Genomic DNA, 9,576 nt, shown 5'->3' on the forward strand with positions numbered 1-9,576 from the left:
TCAAACTTTGGTAATTTTGAACAGAGAATATATCAGGCACTTTTTTAGTAGCCCCCGTGGTATCTTTACACAATCTCAAAATTCATGTATTATGTCTTTATCCATATTTAGGCAGTGGTAGGTTATGTTTTGCCTCTATGAAACCTTGAGATATATTTTATAAGCAAATAAATTGATGAAACTGGGAGATGTTTTTGCTTGAAATCCCTAAGATGAGATAAACTCTTTGTCTCATGAACTGCCTGTCCATTTCTGCACACTCTCTTCTCTTTGAAGTGGATGCTGGTTCTTTGCAGACATTCAGGGCATGAAGAGAACACAATCTATCCTGAGCACAAGAAGATAGATGAATATCTAAAAGGAATATCTTTGATTAAGTTGGCATAGATAAAAGAGGATAGAACTTCTAGGAACTCATAAAATTGCATTTCAAAAGAATGGAGAAATAAATAGATAAGAAGACCCAAAGAAATGCAGATTGAATAGGGTCCTGGGCATCAGGAAGTCAGTCTGCACTTGGGAGTTCAGACACTGATGTTTCCCATCTCACTTCTGTTCAGAGGCACCTGCGGGGTGCGAGGTCCCTGCTCTGGAGACTATCTATTAGCTTACACTGGTCTCTCCCTTCCACTCCAACAGCCAGCACTATGCTTTGTCCTCATTCTATAACCTTGACTTATGATGCCATAATTTCAAATGTGTCTGGTTTCATAACCATGTGTGCGTGGCGGGGGGATATATGTGGGGCGTGTTCTTTGAATTGCTTTGCTTGCTTTAACACTTAAGACTGATTAAGAAGGCAGGCCTGGGTTCAGGGGCAGGCTGACGTGGTCTATTTTTATCGTGTACCCTAAAAGTCAGTAGTTGGAAGTCACCCAGGGACACTGAAAAAGAACGGCCTGCACATGTCCTTCCGTGAAGATTGCATTCCGGAAAAGCCTGCCAAATCAGGGTCCCTTAATTGCACGGTGCCACCATGAGTCTGAAGCACCTCATAGACAACAGGTTTGGGAATTTTAAAATTATTAATGTTATTGATTTGGAAAGCGAGAATTTTAAAAGTCTACCAATATTTGCCAATTTAAACAAAAGGTTAATTATCTTAAATGATAATGTATTGTTGATCAAATTCAGGAATAAAAATACATCCATAAATAAATGTATAGATAGATATATCTAACTTCAGGCAAAAATTAAAATGCATAGTTTTATAGTTATTGTTTCTGTTCTCATCTTCCACTTGTCTCCTTGGCTAAGATTACCTGATGACATTAAGGGCCCTTATGTGTCAGTCTATCTCAGTGGGGGTTCCTTCCTTGCCTGCAGATTCTCTAGTTTACCATGCATGATGTCCTTGACGCAGGGGCTCTAACAAGGAGCTCAAACACAGGGAAGGCGGTGAGAACGGTGTGGTGCTTCCTTCCGTCCTCTGTCGGGTTGCTGTGAGTGGGAACTGGATGGATGGCACGTAGCAGCAACCACAGTCACGGCCTCCTCCACCAGTGTAAGAGGATGGGAAGTAAGACACACGGATACGCAACGTTTCATTTCTCAAACAATGAGGCTTTCTGGTAAGAGCAAGACAGGCTCCCAAATAGATCTGAAAGCATTTCAAGGAGCAGAAGACCAGGTTAGCTGTCTGTGTGGTTAATGGAGGGGTGTAGTGGAGTGAAATTCCTTAACATGGCTCTTCTATCCATGTCTCTGTCATTCCCACAAAATGATAGGGTGAGACTAGGCAAATAATGCACCTGGAAAGTACATAGAGGGGAGCCGGGCAGCTTTAATGTCATTCCACTGTCTAGAAGGATGAGCCACCTCATAAGCAAGGGGGGCGGGGAAATCCCAGGACCATCAAGGAAGAAGAATCATCAATGGGACAGGTATTTCTATGGACCAATGACTACGTCTGTCATGTTTTCTGACCGACCTTGTAATCACTGGATAATATCCATAATAAAATCTCTTAACCATGAATTAAAATGTGTGTGCCCATCGCAACAGATGATTGGACCCCACAGAAGAAGAGTCTTGTCGGAGGAACGGTTGATGAAAGAGTAGCGTCCACAAAGGATGGAGGGTTGAATCCTGGCTGACCGCTGCCTCATGACAACCTTGCACTTGTAAGGAGTGGGATTTCCCTTCCCCCCGAGGCAGTCAGAAGGGGTCAGAAGTAGCCTCCATGCAGTTTACTCGGTGTGGGTGAGGTGTGGGAGAATTCTCTGTGCATGGTTCAATATTTCCATGAAACCCAACATCATGGAACAATGGACTTTTCTTTCAGCTTGTCCTGATATGAGACAAAATGAGAAAGCGGAGTAGCAGGACTTGAAAGATGTAATAAGTGTAACATCAAATGGAGTCCATTTTTATAACAAGTAAGGACAGGCTCTCTAATTTTTCAGGATAAAAGTATCAAGAGAATGATATTTCTCTCTTTTATATCCTCACGTCATAATTTGTAACACAAAACTTTTTGGCCATGTTAAGATTCAGTTTCCTTCGTCCTGCATTTAATCCTGTGATCCTAGACTCGCTAGAAGAGTTCAGGGCTTGGTATGCAGACAGAGAGCAGCCAGGATCGGTCGTCTGTAAGGGGCACTTATTAGACAGGGATGATGGAGAGTGCCAAAGGCAAAGGGACCACAGATGGAATTACCCAGAAACTAATTTTAATAAAAATATGAGAGTTAACATCAGGAAAAAGAAGGTGCTGAAGAAACATGAAGTCTACCTCATTTACCCTAAAATGTCTACACACAGCATTCAATGCACATTTCCATAAAAAGGAAATCCAACGTAAGCAATAAGTTAAAAGCAAGGTCAATTGCTGTAGTAGATCTTGGTCAACATGGAAAGGAGACTTTGAACAAGGTTTTATCCATAATCTGAAGCCAATCATTTGTGTTCTGTTTTTTCTGAGCCCTTTTGCTCTGTTTACTATTGCTGCAGATTGGGAGCATGATTATCTACATTTATGCTCTTTATCTTACTGATGCCGTCCTGTCTGTCTCATATTTCAGATATACCTAATATTTGGAAGGCAATTCAGTGTTGCTTCAGACAGAAGACAAGAAGAATGAGTATCTTCTATTCTCTGATATAGTATTTATTCATTTTGGATTTGCAGATGAATTTCTGAATTACTTCCCTAAAGCTCAAGAAGGTTGCTTAATAAAGCTGAAATATATTAGGTTTTTCATAAAGACAATCTGGGACTGTACAAGGAAAAAGAGAGTGGATCTCTACTTTAAAGCCCATCATTTATATTAGAAAAGAGAGAGAGAGATAGTCGAAGGGAAAGGCATAGCGCAGTCAAAAGAGGACAGAGAGAGAAGGGGGTCGTGACATGGCCCGTAAGCACTAATCTGTGATAACAGTGGGTACAGTTTGGAGAAAAGCAATGGCGTTAGCTCAAATGTGCCACTCAATTTATTCAAGGCACAAAATATTCTAGGCAAAATTGAAGATATGCTATAGTGAGGGTGAGAGAGAGCACCATGGCACAAAATCAGGTATATTCATTAGAATGTAAAACGATATTGTATTGCATGACATGTGGATGCTATGCTAAGAAAACTGTTAAACAAAGAAAACTTAAATGTGTAATATCAAGCAAAAAATAAAATTGGTTTTAAAAATAGCATCTGGACTTGGCCAAGGTAGAGGAAAGGTAGTCTCACACACTGCATTTTCATACTTTTACTTCCGGTTTTGGCTGTAAATATTTAAAGATAGTTAAATGCACATATCTCTTCAATCAGTAATTCCACATCTAGGGATTGATACTAATAAATCATGATGAAGAGCCAAAGAGATTAATCCGCTAGAGTGATCATCATAGCTCTATTTATAACAGTGAAAAATTAGAGACAACATAGATGCTGAACGATTAGTGATTGGTTCAATAAATTATGGCACATAATTACGCACCATTATGGCACATAATTTATTGGCATATCTATAAAATGGACCACTATGAAACCATTAAAAACCATACTGTAGGACACCATTGAATGATATAAATATACTCCACATATCAAATATAAAAATGAATAATAATGTGATCTGAGCAGAATTATCTCAGTTTTATTTACAAGTTGATATAAACAATTTAAAATTAGCTATAAATAAAAATTTAAAGCAATTACTTCTAGGAGGTGGGATTGCAGATAATTTTTCATTCCTCTTCTTTGTGTATTTTGCATAATGCTACAATAAATATGTGTGATTTTTACAAGCACTGAAAATGTTATTTTAATGTGTGTTATAAAAAAGTTATTAGGTTGACTTCTACTTCTTGCAAAGAGGGAACACATTTACTCTCCTGTCGAAACAACTAAAACTAAATAAATATAAAACAGAAATATGTACAATATGGAAAAATATAACAGAATACAAACTGTGTCAAGGTCTTAGACATCAAGTAATTTCCTGAGAGAAGGGAAGTCAATCCTCACCTTATACTTGCTCTTGATTACTACCTGAAGAGAGATGGAAAACCTTGGTGCAGAGGGCACAGCCCAGCACACGCTCATCATGCTGGGGTGAGTGATCAAGGCAGCTAGGGTTCTCATGATGCACGCTGGAGCAGAGAGATGCCATGAGAACTTCTAAAATCTACAGAGTAGTCAGTCCACTGTACTGAGCAGCGTGTACACTTGAGGACCATATGCAGGGCCAGGGCATCATTATAGCAAGTGATTAAAGGGAATACCCACTAGTATTTATACACAGCTGGAAATGAGACCCATTTCCATTGCCAAAGTGAAAATTTCCTAATTCAAGTGAATTGCTTAGTGTTCTCAGAGTTATTTTGCCCCAGTGGTGGGACAAGAGTCTCGCTAGAGTGAATGTTAAATGGTCTCATGGAACAAACCTTACAAGCAAGAACCCAAAGGATGGATCTATATCTTAGCAATTCAGATGTGTCTCAGTACGAAGTTCAAATATGATTATAGGAATGCAAAAATATCTAGATCATAATTTGATAGAATTTACAATGTCAGGAATCAAATGAAATCTCTTTAGGCATACAAAGTGGAGGGGCGGGGGGATGTGATCAATAATGAGGATGAAAAGAAAAAAAAAGGGTTATAAAAGAACCCACATCAAGCCTTTAGAGATTAAAACTATGAAGTATTGGATGCAACCTCCACAGCAGTTTAGGCACAGCAGAGGCGCAGAGGACAATATTAGTGAGAACACATCAATATAAGCTATGTATTTCTCTAAATTACAAAAATAAAGACTGAAATTTAAATGAGCAGAACATCAGTGTACTTCTGGAGAACTGCAAGCAGCCAAATCCAAGTTTAATGGGTGTCCTCACAGCAGAAATGTATAGAAAGACTCGAACACAAATGTGCAGACAGATTTTTTTATAATAGTATAAAACCTGGAAATTAGCTGTCAATTAACAAAGGAGTGGATCAGTAGAATGTGTACACCAATACAAGGAAATATAGCTCAGTAGCAAAAGTGAACTAATCATATGAGCAACACAAAGAATACATTCTAATACAATTGAGCCGAATGAATAAAAAGGCCAAATCACACATACTTTATTCTGTTTGTATAAGATTCTAAGAACTGTCAACAAGGATGTGGGGACAGTCATCGGATCCATGATTTCATGGAGCCGAGACTGTGTTAGTGGTGAGTTGATGGCTTACAGAGTCCCAACGACAGTGTTGTGGGGGGCTGGATATGTGTCTTACTGTGATTGTGTTGAAAATTTCATAGGTGCAGACAAACATCAAAACGTTTCAAATGGCACCTTTGACCATGACTGGCTTCATGTAAAGGAGTCCCGGCAATGCTGTGGCTCAGATGCAGGGCTGCTTAACACAAGACCACTTGTGCAAACCCAACAGCAGCTCTGCAGGAGAAAGACGAGGCCATCTGTCTGGGAAAGATGTATTTGGGAAACCCTCTATAGGAACGCTATGAGTTGGAATGAACTCCATGTAGTAGTTTCCTTTGTCATTGTTGTTGTTTTTAGTTCATTGTATGTAAGTAATATTGCAATCAAGCTGTTAAAAATCACTGAACACTAGTTTCTCTTAAGAAATTTATTTATCTTTTGATGGACATTTGAGCTTTTCCACCTTTGGGTTATTGCGAACAGGCCTACAATGAATATTGGTGTACAAGAATCTGTTTGAATCCTTGCTTTCAAATCTTTTTTTTTTAAAGGTCATTTTATTTGGAGCTCTTACAGATCTTTTTTAAAAATAATTTTATTGGGGGCTCATTACAACTCTTACCACCATCCATCCATTCAGCCATCCATCCATCCATTGTGTCAAGCACATTTGTACATTTGTCACCATCATCATTCTCAAAACATTTGCTTTCTACTTGAGCCCTTGGTATTAGCTCCTCATTTCCCCCTCCCCCCCACCTACCTCCATCACAAACCCTTGATAATTTGTAACTTATTATTATTTTGCCATGTCGTACACTATCCGATGGTGTCTCCCTTCACCCACTTCTCTGTTGTCCATCCATCAAGGAGGGGCTTATATGTAGATCATTGTGATCGGTTTCCCCTTTCTCCCCAACCTTACTCTTATCCTCCTGGTATCCCTACTCTCATTATTGGTCCTGAGGGGGCTTATCAATCCTGGATTCCCTGTGTTCCAGCTCTGATCTGTACAGTGTACATCCTCTGGTCTAGCCGGGTTTTTTTAAGGTAGGATTGGGATCATGATAGTTGAGGAGGGGGAGTGGCTGGGAGGAACCATTAAAGAACTAGAGAAAAGTTGTATGTTTCATTGGTGCTATACTGCACCCTGATTGTCTCGTCTCCTCCTCTGCGACGCTTCTGCTTTCAAATCTTGTGGGTATGTATCTAGGGGAATTACTGAGTCATATGATAATTCTGTTCAACTTTTTCAGTGATTACCAGTTTGTCACAGAGACTGTACTATTTTTCATTCCCGCCAGCAATGTATAAAGGTTTCAATTTTCCACATCCTCATCAATATTTCTCATATTCTATATTGATAATATACATCCTATTTTATATATACAGTGGTGTCTCATTCATCCATAAAAGATCCTGATACTAAATCTGTATCCGCTTTGATGAGCTACTGTTACCCTATGCATCGTCCTCCTTCAATGGCTTAGTTTGTAATTAATGGAGTTCCCTTTGCTGTTTTCCCTTAGAACTTAAAGATGAATGCAATTAGGATTGAAGTGATTTGAAGTCAAAAAGTTACAGCAAAGTACATGGGTTAAAAAGTTATAAAGAGGTTTATGATTTCAATATGATCCACATGGGGTTCCAGGATATTGGGAGTTAACATGGATAATTTATGGTTATGGGTCAAGAGCTAGGAGTATTGTTGAAAAGACGTTGAACTGCCTGATCTTTCCAGTCCAGATTAGAATAGGAGGGCAAGCAAAAATAGATGCAAAGCTATGGTCAAGCAGGATCCGATGCAGTGAAAGCTAGAAGTCATAGAGGGAGATCAAGTTGGAGAGGAACAGTCTGCCAGATCTGGAACATGTTTATATGCAAGGCTGGGAAATTCAGATGTCACCCAACTAGTTACAGGTGTTCTGTAAGAAAAGGCTAATGACATCATCAATTTGTATTTTTTTTAAATCATGGTGGAAAGAGTGTAAGAAGCAATTAGGAGGAAAATAAGATTTGATGCCACGTGTTCAAGTGGAGAATGCCTCCACATATTAGAGGAAGAGTCTAGAGTTAATTGGACATAGATGCTAAAGAAAATGAAGAATCCTTGCTATAACCAGGCATCTGACTTTGAAAGTCAAGGGTACTATGGTGCCATTCATTTACTTGGGGAAGGTCAGATGAATAGATAGTTCAGCTGGAAAATAATTGAGTTCAGTTTAGACATGTTGCGTTTGCTGTGATGCCTTGCATATAAGTATGGACCAACGCCAGAAGGCAAGGTGCTAGATAGATGTGAGAGATCCTGAAACATAGTGAAGACCTGATGTGAAATGGTAGAAATATCACTAATTCCATATAGATGGTCTGTGGTCCAGTAAAAAAAACAGTACTTCCCACTGATTGAACACTTCCTTTCTGTTATTGAGCTAATGTCTTCCTTTACAGGATGCTAAGTATCCCTCACTGCAGAACTATGGTAGCATCATTGTTACAAAGAAATGAAACTGAAGAGAGGAAATGTAACTTGCCCCTTGGTGGTAGAGGTGGGGTCAACCAGCCCAATTATTAAAATGTATAATGCCAGAAACAGACTTTTATGATGATCCTAGAAAAATAGAGTGCAGCCATGTCCCCAATGCACCAAATGCCGGCTGCTAATTGGTCAATGAGTCAAAATCATTCCTGAAAAGGGACTTTTTCTTCTGATCGGTGGGGTAATACAAAAAGTCACTGCCAGCCAATAGATGCCGACTCATTGGGCACTTATAGGACAGGGTGGGGCTGCACCCTGTGAGTGTCTGAGACTAACTGTACAGAAGTGGAAAGTGCCTCCTTCACCTTTGCACAGGCTGGTGATTTCCAAACTGCAAACCTTGTGGATTACAGGCCAACATTTAACACTTCCTAGTACACATGAGAGTGGCAATACAGAGACAAGCAGCTTTACTCTGAGTTTTCCCATGCATCCATATTTGCTACTGACTCTCAGATGTGATTATCTTGCACTGATGATTTCACCTCTATGTCCAACCTTTTGTTCTGCACTGAATCATGAACTCATGAAAATTGTGTGACTCTGTAAAGCATCACTTACTTGGAAGAACTGATGTAAGCCTATGCCTCGGGTTAGTCATTTAATCTCTATAAGCATGCATTTAGTTATAATTTATTAAAAATAAAGCTAACTATTCCAGCAGAATCCACTTGGAAAATAAACAAGGAACACTACACACTTATAAGGAAGCACTGTCAATATGATTTGTTTCTGCTTTCACAGCGTCTTGATGACCTTACATCTTACAGTTCTCAAATACAAGCATGTGACTCAAAATTATCAAGTTCAATATCGTCCCCAAATTTTACTTTTTCTTGAAAAGGCTCTGATAAATTGCCCACACTTTATAAAACATAGAGAAAAGCTATTTTCCTTTCATCTACTATACTGAATAGCTTCAAAAATTTCAAAGTATTGCTTGAATCCAGTAATCAACAGTTTCTTACATAAAAAAGGAATTTGATATATTGTCTCATAAAGCGCAAACATTTGTGTCTTTTCCTATATGCTATCTTACTATTTTTCTTAATAAAATGTAATGTTAAGATAGCAAGCCCTTGAGTTGGTTTAAAAAACACTTCCCTTAGTGGTGTCACATTTGTCAAATGGTATGCCTTCTAAACCTCTCATTCCCTTGTCTGTGAAACAGAGTGTGTTAGTCTGGGTCCTTGAGAGAAACAAATCCACAGAAACTCATGTATAAGAGAGAGTTTTATATAAAGGTTAAGTGTGCACCAAGGAAACATCCCAACCCAGTGGTGCCCAAGCCCACAAGTCCAACATTAACCCATTAACCCATGTGTCCAACACCAATCCATAAAGCCCTCCTCCATCTCACAAAACAGAAGCAATGATGCCGACTGCAGGA

The sequence above is a fragment of the Echinops telfairi genome, unplaced genomic scaffold (genome assembly GCF_000313985.2).
Source record: "Echinops telfairi isolate 266 unplaced genomic scaffold, ASM31398v2 ScPeMD7_11;HRSCAF=52, whole genome shotgun sequence".
NCBI classification, from domain to species: domain Eukaryota; kingdom Metazoa; phylum Chordata; class Mammalia; order Afrosoricida; family Tenrecidae; genus Echinops; species Echinops telfairi.